This window comes from Ictidomys tridecemlineatus, chromosome 9, assembly GCF_052094955.1.
Source record: "Ictidomys tridecemlineatus isolate mIctTri1 chromosome 9, mIctTri1.hap1, whole genome shotgun sequence".
NCBI lineage: Eukaryota > Metazoa > Chordata > Mammalia > Rodentia > Sciuridae > Ictidomys > Ictidomys tridecemlineatus.
In genome coordinates this window covers 7,317,912-7,333,866 of record NC_135485.1, presented here as the reverse complement: position 1 = coordinate 7,333,866, position 15,955 = coordinate 7,317,912, and the positions used below count along the sequence as shown (strand labels likewise).

General features: G+C 39.7%; 1 pseudogene; it reads left to right on the top strand.

Annotated features, from left to right (window-relative positions):
- The first annotated feature begins 1,313 nt into the window (after positions 1-1,313).
- LOC101954962 (small ribosomal subunit protein uS2 pseudogene) lies at positions 1,314-2,175 on the top strand (annotated as a pseudogene).
- The last annotated feature ends 13,780 nt before the right edge of the window (positions 2,176-15,955 follow it).

The following is a 15,955-nucleotide window of genomic DNA, read 5'->3' as shown; positions in this document are numbered from 1 at the left end:
GATAACTAAGGAAATGTTGAGCAAACAGGACAAAGCTCAAAACACCCCACTGCCTGATTTCAAGCTGCAGTAATTTAAGAAGAATGTTTTTTAATAAAAACAATGACAACAGTAAATGGAGCAAATAGAGAGCCTCCAAACAAACGCACACCTTTTGGAATGCCAATTTCCAACAGAGGTGCCAAGAATACACAACATGAAGATAAGGGTCTGTTAACAAAAACTGGATACCCAAATGTCAAAGAATGAAATTGGGCCCTTGTCTAACACCTTGCATGAAAATCAACTCAAAGTGTATTAAAAACATAAAAATGAGGCCAGAAACTACAAAAATTCTTAAAAAATACACGAAGAAATAATTAACACATTTGTCTGGTTAATAATTTGCAGGGAGAATTGCCTCTATAAACAGGTAACAAAAGCAAAATTTGACAAATGTAATTAAAACAAGCTGAAACATTTTTGCACAGTAAGGGAAACAACAGGGTAAAAAGACAATTTACAGAACTATGGAAAAATACATGCAAGCCATACATCTGTTTCTTATATACAAAGTATATAAGAACTCAAACAACTCAGTAGCAAGGGAATCAATCTTTTAAGATATGGGCAGATGATAATTTGTTACAATAGTAATATGAAACTGATATATTCATGAATCTATTCTAGATATATAAGTGTGAAACAGTAAATTTGCAATGTTATTATTAATAAGTCACAATTTTAGTATAATGAAATCATAACACAGCAATAAAAAGACAAATACAACCTTTTTAAAAAGTAAAATAAAAAAAAATAGGCAGAGGATCCAATTAGCTAGTTATCAAGAAACAACATATAAATGACCAACAGATACATAAAACAATGCTCAATGTCACTAATTATCAGAAAAATGCAAATCAAAACCACAATGAGATGCAACTTCTCAGGATACGTGAGCCCATAACTGTGATACACCATAGACGGGGATGCAAATTAATCTAGTGATTGTGGAAAACACAATGGAGTTTCCTCACAAAGCTAAACATTGTGTCATCCAGATATCTAGCAATCCCACTTCTGGGTATATACCCAAAGGATGTGAGATCAATATATCAAAGGGATATCTGCACTCCCATATTTATTGTAGTAGCATTATTTACAATAATCAAGTTAGAGAATCAACCTTTACTCATGAACCAATGAGTGAATAAAAGTAAAAAAACACAGTTAACCAGGGTTGAGCAAAAGGGACAAAGCTCCAAAACATGGGTTTTCCCACACTGCCTTAGGGAGGGATCCATAATGCATTTTTCCCTATTCCCATCTTAAAGGGAAACTGTCACAATGTCTGGAGCCCTTGATATCCTGCAAATGAAGAAGGAGGATGTCCTCAAATTCCTTGCAGCAGGAACCCACTTTGGTGGCACCAACCTTGATTTTCGGGTGGAACAATGTATCTACGAAAGCAAAAGTGATGGCCTCTACATCACAGATCTGAAGAGGAGATGGGAGAAGCTTCTGCTGGCAGCTCGTGCCGTTGTTGCCATTGAAAACTCTGCTGATGTCCGTGTCATATCCTCCAGGAATACTGGCCAGCGGGCTGTGCGAAGTTGCTGCTGCCCCAGAGCCACTCCTATTGCTGGCTGCTTCATTCCTGGAACCTTCACTAACCAGATCCAAGCAGCCTTCCCAGAGCCACATCTTCTGGTGGTTCCTGATCCCAGGGGTGACCACCAGCCACTTATGGAAGCATCTCATGTCAACCTGCCTACCATTGCTCTGTGTGACACAGAATCTCCTCTGCACCATGTGGACATTGCCATTCCATGCAGCATCCAGGGAGCTCATTCTGTGGGTCTGATGTGGCCTAGACGTTCTGCCTTTGTGTGGCCCCATTTCCCATCATCACCCATGGGATGTCATACCTGAGCTCTTCTTCAACAGAGATCCTGAAGAAAACACTGTGACCACGAAGGAATTTCAGGGTAAATGGACTGCTCCAGCTCCTGAGCAGCTCACTGCTACTCAGCCAGAGGTAGAAGACTGGTCTGAAGGCGTGTGGGTGCCCTCTGTGCCTATCCAGCAGTTTCCTACTGGAGACTGGGGTGCCCAGCCAGCCACTGAAGACTGGTCTGCAGCTCCCACTGCTCAGGCCACTGAGTGGATAGGAACAACCACTGAGTGGTCTTGAGCTGTTCTTCTTCAGACACTTTGGAAATAAGGTTACAAACATAATTACTCATTACTTTAAAAAAGAGAGAGAGAAAAAGAGAAAGAAAGAAGAAAGAAAAGGTGATACCTGTAATAGAATATTATTCTGTCATTAAGAATGAGGGAAATTATATTTTCAACACACAAACAAAACTGGAAGACAACAGGGTAAGTAAAATAGTCCAGGTACAGAAGGCAGATATCATGTTGCTACTTATATGTAGAACTTAAGGCACTCAAACACACAGAGGATGGAAGAGGAACAGCGGGTACTGGAGGCTGGGGAGGTTGGCAGGGGACGGATGTTGACCAGAAGGTACATCACTTAGTTAGGAGGAATAAATGGGAAGGTCCTAGGGTAGCAGAGATATTAGTAAGCTTGATTCCATCATTCCACAGCAGACACATGTAACAGAACATCACTTTGCATTCTACAAATGCATACAAGTATGATTTGTCCATGTTCAGTAAGAGCACAAATAAACATAAAGACCACAGAATATTCCTTTGTAAATAGTGTTCATGATTATTTAAGTTTTTTTTTAAATAAAACTGTTATAAAGCAGAGAAAACTATCATTATATATATATATATGTTTTTAAACTTTAAACTTAACAGACTCCACGAAGCCATAAAGAGGAGGTAGAATCGCGTCTTCCCTCCAGGCTCTATTTTGATTAAGAGGAACGACTGTGGAGTCGGATATTTCATCCTTGTCTCCAGTTTATTGAACCTTAGATTCGGGCATATTACCTTACCACTGGGCTTCTTAGTGTTCTAATCTCCAAATGGGAAGGAAAGTAATTACTCCACACACTTATTATGAATATTAACTAATTTATGTGCAATGCTTAGTGTACTTCATGGCCCACACACACTGTTGTTTGAACTGCAGCTGTCATTGTTATTTTATTCATAATTATAACCAAGAGAAAAAAGCCTGCAACTTCACAAGTGTCTTGTTTTCATAACCCTTGTCTGGTCTATTCACTCAGGAAGTCCACAGAGGTAGCAAGGATCATTCCTTTTTTTGCATTTCACAGAAGAGCAGCCTGCTTGGCCCGCCCAGGAGTGGTGGTGTGTGTGAGACCCTCAGGTGAGCCACCTTGCAGCCAGACCTTGAATTGGCAACCTTGATGCAAGCTCAGCGTGTTTCCACTCCAGCCTCCTGTATTACAGTGCATTTCAGTAATTGTTCTTTTGCGTTAATAATCTAAAGGTACTTGGGGGGAAATGAGATGTGTAAGAGCATTTTAAAAAGCAATTGAAACACTGAAGCCAGGAGGGCAAGCGCCAAAGAACAATACGCCAATTCAGAGGCACGAAGGGGCAGGTCTAGAGACTTGCTCCTGGAGGCAGGCAAGGAAGGGCACCGAATGCAAGCACAAGAGGTCAAGCTGAAAATAATAACGCCTCTGAAGCTGATTCCTCATTATTATTGTTATTCAAACAAAGACCCACAGCTGCTGCTTGGACCTTTGGCCTAAGCCGCAAGATTCTTTAAATGTCTGTTGTGAATCTCACTAAAAGTGCTATTTTTAAGCAACATTTTTAAAGGAACAAGTGTAGGAAAAACTGACAATAAATAGAGTTCAGATTTGTTCCTGAATTTGTTACCTTAATAACTTAATATCCTTTGTTCCTTACCTTTTTCTCTAAAAGGTATTAAGATAATAGGAAACAAAAATTTGTTGCAGATACAAAATGTCAGTATTGGCTATGGTGTTCCATTTTATCATGGCTCCCCATGCCCACGCCAGATTTGATAAAACAGAAGTAACAGGGAATGTATTGGACTAAATTACATTATATACATGACATAATATCACAATGAACCCCACTACCATGAATAATTATAACGCACTAATTAAAACATAAAAAATAAGAGCTGGTAGAATTAAGAGGATAGAGTTCGGGGGAAAAAAAGCTGTTAGTTGTCATTTTTAACATTAGGCAATCTACCATGAACTTCAATGTAATTCTTTAAAAAAACTTGGTGCATAACATTTCCCCCTTAAATAGGTTTGGAAAACTATATTCCACAGACAAAATCCAACCTGACACCTTTTAAATGAATAAAGTTTTATTAGATCCTACCACTTTCATTTATGTGTGTATGGTCTCTAGCTACTTTTGATTTATTAAAATATGATCTTAGCTACTGGCTGAGAAGTTAGTTGCTACAGAGAAAAGGTCAGCAAAGCCTCATATATCCTCTATGTGTCTCTATCAAAAAATCACTGCCAAGCACTAGTTGAGGAAATTGAGATTTAGTGAGAGGAAATGCTGTAAATCAAACAGCTCTTGGCTCTTTCAAAGTAGGAAATGATCTCAGATTTTCTTAGTTCAACCTGGGATGAAACTCAAATAGACACTTCTCCAGGGCAAGCAAACTGCAATTCTCCTTAAGAGGTACTATATACACATGTTTGAGAATGCAGCTTCATCCTAGAGAACCTGGAGCTGTAATGGGGGACATGTGCTTTTCCAGCATCTGAAGATCTGATATGAGAAGCAGAGCTCACACTTGGTTTTGGTTTCCCTTATGCTACAGAGTGGCAGTTACTTGGTAAATGCTGGCCATGTGTTCTGCAGGCTAGAAAGGCAATCTCTCTGTGTGCCAGCTATGATTTTCCGTGTTGGGTTGGGTCAAAGTTTTGTTTCTGGGCTACAAAATGTGTTCACTTTCAAAGGATTTCCTTTTGAAAGGGATGCCTCTTTGAGGGCTTGTTTTTGGTTTGGTTTTAAATTTCCTATTGCCCTTCTCAGGCAGAAGGGGTGCAGCAGAATTGCTGACTTGAGTCTCAGACTGACAAAAAGGAAGAGGGCTTTGTAAGCAAGAGGAAACTTCGGAAACATCTGGCACAAAAATGTGAATTTATGAATCATGGGTGGGTCCCTTCAAAGGTTCCTGTTAAAATTTGCCTTGCAGCACAGATAACCTCCCACTGGTTTGGAGGTTTTATTTATTTATTTTGTGTGTGTGTGTGTGTGTGTGTGTGTGTGAGAGAGAGAGAGAGAGAGAGAGAGAGAGAGAGAGAGAGAGAGAGAGAGAGAGAATGTGTGTGTATGTTTTCTTGCCATCAGATCAGAAAGTCAAAAACCATGAGACTATCAAGTCAACCTAACAATCGTACATAGTGGGAAAATCTTACAATTGTGTATCCAAATGACAAGGATTCCCACCATCTTGCCTTACCAACCTGCTGACCATGCTCTGCAAAAACAGCAGTCTTCTGCCTCCACCTGCCCACTGGGCTGTTGTGAAGGTCACCATAGATAAAGCATGTGAACAGAATTTACAGCTTTAGAGAACATGTAAGGTGAACCTTACAGGCATCACTAGATGATAATGTTAATGGCAGACATGAGTAATCCAGGGCGTTTTTGAGACATTGAGGGCACTTTTTATACTTACTATGAGATAACCCTTTAAACCTAGTTGGCTCAAAAGAGCGAGACAGCACCATGACCACACTCCTCAAACATCCAAATTCACAGCAAGTTTACATGCTGAGCACTGCCAGCCCGAGGCTGTAGAGGAAGGATTTCTGAAACTTCCCAGCAACAGGTTTAATTCAGAAAACCGTAACCTGAAAAGAGGGTGCCAAAGGAAGTCAAGTGGAGGGGATACCCACAAGCCCTCCTGCTGGTCATTTCTCACTGAAGGAGTCTATCTGGATCTAGTCAAGCCACTAGAAATCTATGGTCTCAAATTCAGCTGCCCTTCCCCACAATTTTCTCCCTCTTTTAAAAAGTTTCTTTCTTATTTATGAAGTTACACAAAAGTACTCTTTCTCGCTAATTGGCCTTTATTTTACCTGGCACAAAAATCTGTTACTCAAGTTATCTAGAACTCAGCAAATCTGCTTCCACAGGGCCGTGCCCACTTCCAGGGCCTCTGTCCAATGACTTATCATATTTGCATTAGCTGATCCCACACCCTGTATCTGGCTTTCCTGGTTCTAGCCCCTGCCCTTCCCACTTCCCTTCAAGCCATCTCACTTAATGATTTACTGTCATTTTCTCCTCCGCATTTGCACAGGGTGGCATAACAAGTGCTTCTGTCACAGTGCTTGAACTTTCTACATTGTCACTGGATGTGTCCCCATACACTAGACCATGACAATGACTTGAGATTAAAGTTTTGCATTTTGTAGCACTTGGAACCAAATACAGACTCAATAGCTCATTTCTGAATAGTATATTGGGTATAGGCACTGTCCATAAAAATCTAGCATATGTCCACCAAAATCCTAAGTTGCTTCAGATCCCCAGTAGATGCCTGAAGCTGAAGAGAGCAATGGAGAGTATCCTTATCATGTCTTCTCTTATACGCATGTAACAATGATAAAATGCAATCTATAATTATGACTTATAAGTGACCTAAAATGAAAACAAAATAATTATAACAATCTACTATAATAAAACTGCCAGCTTCATTATTCTTATACTTTGAAGTCCTACCAATTGCCAAAAAGAAGAAAAAAGAAAAAACTGTCTTGAGAGTTCTTTTCCACAAAGTTTTGTCATGATAAAAATCTGTGGGTATTTTTACATTTTCACCTTCTCAACTTATACCTATGTGGATGATCTTATCTGATTACTTTTCTAGGACAATCTGAACTTTAAAAACCATGTTGCATTCTGTAACTCCAAAGCTCTGGGATATCTTTACTATCTAGTTCTGTGGGTGGCAAACTCATTTATGTGATAAAGCTCCAAAAAATCAGATGTCTTTGTAGAATTCTGTGATGTATAATTTGATCACATCTAATACTGTCATGTAAATAAGAAAGTTTTTACAACCAGAAAATGTGATTGTGATATCAGAACACAATCTGAAAGTCACACTGTAATGACAGAACCTAGGGAATTGGGACTATTCAGCCAAGTTTTGACATCTGCTAACTTACATTTGTTTTTTACTTTGTTGTTAATTGATAGGAGATAACATTATTATAAAGAAATTAGAGATAATCTCATAACAGAAATTTCTTAAAACTAACTTAGCTTTCTTTATATATTTGTGAAAATATTTATATAGTTAATACCTTGCTTCTATAGACCACAGTAACATCATAAATTTCATTGACCAGACCTTTATTTTAAAAGACAAAAACATTTTTTAATATCATAGTTATTTCATGATTACAATATAACAGGAAACAGAATTTAATCCTAGGTGAAACTTTGAGAAAGTCTTACTTTATTTTGTTTATATCTTCTACTTTGAAAGGACCAGAGATGCTACTTAAGGGCTTTGAGAAAATAAAGCACAGCAATATTGGCCAGCCCCACAGATGGGCTTTATGAGCCAACCACAGGGGTGAGCCCCAGGGTCAGGATGAGTCTAGTCACTGGAACAGGCCAACATGCCCAGGCCTAAAGAGGAGATGGCAGGGGGATATTTACAGTTCTGAAGGTGCATTTGAATTCTAGCTCTTGGGTGCACATATGAGTCATATTTGGCAAGTCAATTTTCTGCTGCAGGTAAGTGTATTATTCTTGCTTAAATAATAATAGTCATGATAATAATAACTCTACATACACACACTTATATGATCACCTTTCTGAATTTTTAAAAATCAAATATATTAAAATTGATTTGCAGGCAAAAAAACATTGATAACTACTTAATTGACTCAAAAAATAAATAATATGTGAATAAATAAATAAAGCCATAAGGTGATAAGGTATATGGTTTATTGATTTATCACATTTTATTTGTGACAATATTTTATTCATAAAAGTTCTGTAAAAAAATAAATAAAAGGCCAATGCTTATATGTACAATAAGTCAGTGAAGACATCACACCTTTAGGATTACAAGCCAGACCAGACCTCAGCAATGAGTCTCCAGATACACTCTTTTGACACAGAAAAGCCACCAGCAGCCCTATTGTTTATATCGGAACCACATTTAATGTATGCCCACTATGAACTACAGACTATTTTGTTGAGGAGTCTGGAAATTACTTTATTTGAAATTAGATTAACGTGGCTACCACATTATTCCCAAGGCCTTGCTCCTATGTGTTGTTCAAATCAGGAAACCATCTAACTGAGTCTGCTTACAAAACACACCAACGTGTCCACAGCTCCCTGTCATCATCTAACAGTGTTATCTTCACAGCTCCTCTTTACATTTTCACATTTCTCATTGGATGTATGTCCTCCAAAAAGTATAGGAGTGTAAATGGGAAGGAGAGAAATAACCATTATTCTTATCTAATTATGAGGCGCTTTGTTTTGTTTTACTTCCTCAAGTTTAACGATAACCAATGCTCATAGGAAGAAGATATTATATTCCCAAACTAGCATTCAGAAGAATCTATTGTCATGCAGTGGTGACGATGGGCTATGGTAGCTCAAGGCTTGGGGTCTCAGCCTGGCTCTGATTTGCTCTGCTTAAGAGATTTGATTTCTATAAAATGCTCTTCTATTATTGCTAACACTAAATTTATTTTATGTAAGATTTGAAAGTGTTCCATGAGCCATCAAGCACTATGCAAACATTATTATGGCTTTTGATTTTTTCTGTGGGGAAAATAGCACTGGAGGTTAAAGTTACTTTAAAGTTTTAGTTACTTTAAGATTTTTAAATAATAACATGAACAATGGAAAGCTTAAACCCTAAGATAAAGAATCATAGATATAAAGGAGGGTTTAGATGTATGTTTGTATACATGTGTGTATTTATGTTATATATATATATATATATATATATATAATTTAGAGAAAATAATGTGGTCATTAATATTAGCCACAATTACAAATAAAATGAAGGTTTGTGCTATAAAGTATACATCAACACAGCATGTAGTTAAATAAAACCATAGCTAAATAATATGTAAAGAGTATTTTGTTAAAAAGCACACATACACTCAGAGGAAAATACTATTCAAAACAGAGTGCATGAAGATGTTAATGTATTCTGATAAGGGAAATTTTTTCCCAAACCTAGGTATAGATTAAGTACCACCAAGACGGGGTTTTCTTAGATGAAGAGCCCTGAGATCTGGCCAGTCTCAGAGAGCCCCATAATCTTCAGGAAATTTAAGAGTAGTGGACCAGATTCTAGGCTGACATATTTCTACATCAGTCTATTCTCCTTTCTTGCACAGTATAGATAAGCTTGTTTTCAAAACTCCCCAAAGGCCCAGTAGCCTGTCCACGGTCCCACATAGAATGTGACTCTCCCCCTGCAGTGACAGCTACCCACAGTGGAAGATGATGTTCAGCATTCTTGCTACGTGACTGGTCCACATACTCTTTCACTTATCTTGTTCTACCATCAAGTTCTAGTTAGGTCTCACAGTAAATTTAAAAAGAAAACACCCTTCCTCATTTTCAAATTCTTTGGAGGGGAAATCCCACACTTGTTGAGAACCATGGAGCTTCTGAGATGGTTAGTGCTGAAGTCATGCTCTGAAGAAGCCTTTTCTCCTCTCTGAACTCAGGCTGTAACCCTAGACCTAAAAGAAAGAATAGTTTCCAGGGGTCCAAAGGTAAAAGGCTATGTGGTGGACATCTGACCATTTTTTTGGCAATTGGGCACCTGAAGCAAAATTATACAGACCCAATCCTTTATGTCCTAATAGGTAAAATAAGCCCATGCTTACCTCTGTGAGCTGGTGCTAAGGCAGAACCACAGTGCAGGTTTGCATGAACTGGAACCCTATCCCTGGGTGGAATACACACATTTAAAGTACAATGATCCAGATTATGACCCTGCCTTTCACTATTTTCTAGTGTCTTTGATGTATAGTTCATGACCTTTAATTTGTATATCTGTGTCATTTTAAAAATACTCTCTTTAAATCTATAATTATCCAGATACCTATCTAAATATTTTTTTCTAAAGATTTTATGTTTTCTGCAAGTTTTCTGAATTGATGAATCTATTTCCTGAATCTATTGACGTAAATTTATTGTGCTTATTCTTTAATGGACTGAGAAGGGGAATTACTTTAAAGGGTTTTCTAATATTAAATCGGACAGCATTCTTGATATACAATCAAATCAGTCCTTATTTTGTTCCTGTGCCATGGGATTCATTTTCTAATGTTGCATAAAATTTTTACAACTACGCTCCTAAGAATGCTAGATAATTTCCATGTATTATCTTTTTAAAGTGAATTTTATTGTTGAATTATAATTATACATAACAGTGACTTTCCTGTGACAAACAATCTGGTCTATATTCTTCTCCCCTTTCCTTTCTCTCTTTCCTCCCAGGGATCTACTTCCTTTGCTGAATTAGTTTGTCTTTTATTTCCATGAGGTCTGTCCACCTTTTTCGTCTGTAGCTTCCACTTATGAAAGAAAATATATGAACTTTCACTCTGAGTCTGGCTTATTTCTCTTAACAAAATGCTTTCAAGTTTCAACCATTTTCCTGAAAATAACATAATTTTATTCTCCTTTATGATTGAATAAAATCCAGCATGAACACACACACACACACACACACACACACACACACACACACACATATCATTTTCTTTATCTCCTCATCTGTTGACGGCACCTAGGCTGAGTTCACAACATGGCTTTGTGACAGGCACTGCTATAAACACAGGAGGTTGTGCATCATTCTAATAAAGCCTTTGCAGGGTTTGACAGTAAGATCACCTCCACCTCATGATATAAATGCAGGTGCATTACGTGTATGCCAGTTTTCTGTAGCACTTTATATAAATTTGGAATTGAATCTAATTTTGACCACTTTCTGAAATTGAATGTAAGATCTTCTGAGCAAGTTGTCATTTTCCTGTGTGGATTTAGCTGCTTCTCTTTTGAGAATCATTGTATCCTTGCTATAATAGTCTTATATTTAAACAAAGAAAAAGGCACTAATTGCAGCATTCTTGTTCTACAACCTCTCTTACGTCTATTTTCTATTCTACTACATTTCTTGACAGTCTTTTCTCTGTATGTCCCTTGCAGAGATATCCCTTTTATGTTACTGTCTGGACTGATCTTGTCCCAATTCACTGTATTAGACATCTCAAGGGCCCAAACTAATGGAGCTCATCAGGGTTCAGGAAGTGGCTCTTCAATATTTGCAAGGAACTGAATTCTCCCATCTTACTAAAAACGCCATCGTTAAGTTCCTGAGTGTCCAACATTCAGAGGAATGAACTCTCTTTCCTCCAGATTCAACATGCAAGCCTACAAAGAGCCCTTCCTATATCCAGGCTCAGAGCCAAGCTCAGGGTTGAGCAAAACAAATGTTAAGAAGGCCTTCCCTAGGCCACCATCATTTGGGAGATAGAAATTCTTAAGCAAATAGAATAATAAGATAAATGTAGAGGTAAGAACCAAAGAACCCAGAGGACGAAATATCTAAATACCTGAGAGTGACAAGTGGTCATGGAGGAGTCATTTTGTTTCTGTAGATTGTGCATGACCAACTGTTTACCCAGGACTGCTGAGAGCCATTGCCAAGTAGGAATGATGCATGGCAATTTCTTTGTCAGCCTACTCCATGTTGCTTAGAGGAAGGACTCTCCATTGTGGAAATGGGCTTGCCTTTGGACCCAGGTCATTCGCAGTGACATTGCATGTATGCTTGAGTAAGATGACCTTGCTCAAGGACCAGGGCGGATCAGGGTTTAGGGCGGATCAGGTTTTAGGGAGTATCCGGCTCCTTGGGTTTAGGGCCGTTCCAGGTTTAAGGTGTATCCTGCTGGGAACAGGGCGTATCCTGCTTCCTCAGGCACGCCCACTCCTTGAGTTCCTTGAGTTCTCACGGGATTCAGAGAGTATTTGGGATTCAGAACGTGGATTTCCCCAGAAAGTGTGTAGAGGCCGGTGTGAGTTCGGGAATAAAGAATTACTGTTTGAATCTACAAGGTGTGAGTGGCTCGTGATTTTGTGCCCACCCAGACTGCGGCACAGGACTATCCTACTTTTCGCACTATAACATTGCAAACTGGGAAAATCCTTGGTCATTGAAATATGATGAGCTGCTAACCCTATCTAGACCCCATCAGATGCATAATGCTATTTTCCTCACAGAGTGAAGCTTAGAACTTCATCTATAGTCAGTTGGCTTCTGATCTGAATAGCTATGAGCAGGAGGTTTTCACCAGGCGTCAGAAGAAGAATGGCAATGCACTTGAGAGAAAAATTTGGGCTAGGGCAGTGAGCTTGGTTGCCAAGAGACCAGAGAAGACACCTAGAAAAGGTACAAGGGGTGAGGCATATTTAGAAATGCTTACAGAAGAGATCCAGTGGCTCTGGGATGGTCAGGGGCTTCACCAAAAGATCCACTCTCAATGAGCCGGAAAGGTGCTTCAGCAGAAAGCCCAGTTGTGCTAGGCTGGGCAGGCACACCCCTATTCTACACAATGCCTCCCAGGCCTCACCAAAACACAGCACCTTTAGCCCTCAAGATGCCAGAGAGAACCACCTGGAATAGTACTTCCCTCACCACAGGGCTCTGGCCCACTGCAGGGAGAAGAGTTAGGCCTCAGAACCATTGACAATCATTAATGCTCTTAGTTTGTTTTGTTCCTCAGATGAGCCATATCTTAAGGAGCAGTTGTCCCGGAGTGCATGCAAGAAAGCAGCTTTCTATAGTCACCACTGACTTACCCTAATTCCAGAATACAGTGCTCATTAAGGCAACCTGTATCTGAACATTCCTGCACAGACTCATTCTTCCCTTGAGGTGGCTTGTCATTTGGGAATGGAAAGGGGCCTTCCAGGACATGGTGTTTTGTTGCCTTCCTCCTCTTCAAAAACAGTGCAATCCGTGCAGAATCGGCAGAGAGGACGGCTGTGGTCTGGGACTGCCAGTCCTGTGTGACGGAAGGTAGAGGGAGTACATGGAAAGGGGAGCAGATGCGATGGAAGACAAAGACAAACACCAGAGGTGAAAGCTGATTGACGACTGTGGGCTTCATCTTTTTCTATGGTGAATAGGAGGCAGATATGAGGGAGGCTTTAGCAGAGTCAGCTCCAAAATAGCATGCATACAATAGTGAAGAATACACATTCCTTTACATCCTTGGACATAGGAGGATCTTTGTATGCCCAGGCATTTTACTGCTTTTTTTTTTTTTTGAAGAACTGTGTGCATCTTCTTTTATCACCATGCAATGGCGTGTAGCAGGAGAGTTTCAGGTTGGAATTAAAACCCCCTACATTCCCATCAGATTCTGCTACAGATTCACCATGTGACCTCAGGCAAGTATCTAAAATTCTCCAGCGTTGGGGAATCAAAAAGGGACTTTGGAAATTCTAAAAGGGAGATGGTAGTATCTAATACTGTTGTTTTGTAAGGAACTGGGGAGAAAGGCTCTGGAAGAAGTCAGGCAACAAACAATCTAGGTTTTGAATTGTACTTGGAATGATGGGATGGCTAACAAAATAAAAGGAACTTGCTGAAAAGGAAAGGAAGAATGGCACTCGGCAGTTTAAATTATCCCAAAATTATCTGTGCAACTTCAGGGAGGCTATGCAACAGGCCTTGCTCTTGAGATGACTCCACCGGAGCACGGCTGGACACAGTGTTAACTGTAGATAAATGGCATGTGAAATGGATCAACTTATGATCTTAGTGCAAAAGAGAGCTACGTTTTGTCTGATATTGGAGTTGGGATAATTTAGGAGAGTCAAAAACCTATGAGACTGATATAATGTCTTTAATTAAACAGTACCTATGAAAACCTTTCTCAGTAAATACCAACAAGGAACCCCCCAGCTCCCTGTATGGGCCTTAATCTCCTGTGGAGAGCAGTGATTTGAGTCTTTCTGACTCTTACGTGGCTGCCTTTGTGTTGGGAACTTCCTGAGCTGAGGTGCAGGTCAAGATGGCCCACTTGCTATGGTGACACCGGCCTGAGAAAACTCTGGGCAAAGGCTCAGTTATATGAGTCGGGACCTTGATCTCAGCCACCACCTCCCTGGAATAGAGGATTCTGAACATAACAACATAATCCTGGGACTGGAGTTGTGGCTCAGTGGTAGAGTGCTCACCTAGCATGTGCGAGGTGCTGGGTTTGATCCGTAGCACCACAGAAAAATAAGTAAATAAAATAAAGGTATTAAAAAAAAATAACCCTAATGTCTCACCAGTCTGGCGTCCTTCAGACAGATTCCCTGATTTGCGAAAACTTTAGCACAAATAACCCTTTGATAAAACCTATATAATAAATGTGCTGAGCTAGCTCAGGGTCACTGCTTCTCTACCAGAGAACAGTGTCTCACCTGTGTCCACCTATTTTTCTCTCTGTGTATCTATTTGTCTTTTCTTCACCCCCCATCACCCCTCCTCTGTTGTTTTCCTGAATTAACGGCCTCAGCTCAGAGAGAGATGAGAGGGTTGCAGCAATCTCTTTGGCCACTAGCACCACAAATGCTGTTGTTTCTATTTACTTTGTGATACCAACTCCTTGGCCCATGGATTGCTATAATTTACATACTGAATGACCTCTAAAGGCCCATGTGTTAAAGACTTGGTCTCCAGGATGGTGCTAAAGGAGGTGGTGGATATTTTAGTAGAAGGGTCTTACTGGGATGTCGTATGTCATGGGAATAAGATCTTGAAGGAAATTGCAGGGTTTCTGGTCTTCTTATTTCTCTCTGGCTTTGGTTCCTGGTTTGAGAAGTAAGCAGTTTGCTTTACTACATACTTGCTCCATGAGGTGCTGCTTCAGTAGAGATCCACAGCACTGAACTCCCAATCTGGCCCTTGAGCCTACAAAATTCTGAGCCCAAAATAAACCTTTTCTCTTCACAAGTTAATGATCTCATTTATTTCATTATAGTGATGGAAAGCGGACTCATGCAGAAGCTTCAAGTGCCACTATCACCTAAAAATCTCCAAATATTACAATAATCTTGCATTTTGTCTGTTCCCAAGATATTTCCTCTCAGCTCGGAAAGTGGGGCCAGGATCCTGGCCTGTTTGTGGAGAAATTCTGGGTTGCCTGGATTTATCTATCACTTTACTAGGTTGAACTCAGAAATCATTGCGTTGGTTGCAATATACTGAATATCTTTGTCCCTTCAAAATTCATATTTTGAAAATATCACCCTAATGTGATAGTACTCAGAGTTGGCATCTTTGGGAGATAAGTAGGCCATAAGATTAAAGCCCTGGTAGGTGGGGCTAGTGCCATCTTCAAGGAGGCCCAGGAACCAGCCAGCTCTCTTTCCTTCCTTTTAGATGACTATAGAATTAGAAGATAGCCATCCGAATTTTGTAGGAGGGCCCTAATGAGAATCCAAATATGCTGGTATCCTGATGCGGACTTCCAGCCTCTATAACCCTTAGAAATAAGTTACTCTTGCTTATAAATCACCCCATCTACGTTACCTTATCATAGAAGCCCCAACTTGAAAAGACATCTGCAGGCACAGCTCACTTAGAATAGGATGAACTCAGAGTGCGCTTACATAGACCACAGATGTCACGGCAGCTTAAAACCCTAGAGCCTCACTCAGGTTTCAGTCTCAGGTCTTCCTCTAGCAGCTCGCCTAACCCTGGGCTGCTTCTTTATACACTCTGATTTTGAGTCCTGGTTTTCTATCTGGAAATGGAGCAAGGTAACTCAACTTCCCCACCCTGCGACTGTAGTCTATAAATAAAGGAATTATAATACATGTGCTTTGTAAACTACAATTGCAACCAGGGATATGAGGCTAAAAAAGAATTAGTAAAGTGCCAGAATCGAGTCAGAGATTGAAGTTTGATCTTCTACTTACAGATTGGGCAATATTGGACCAGTATCTACAGATAGTATCC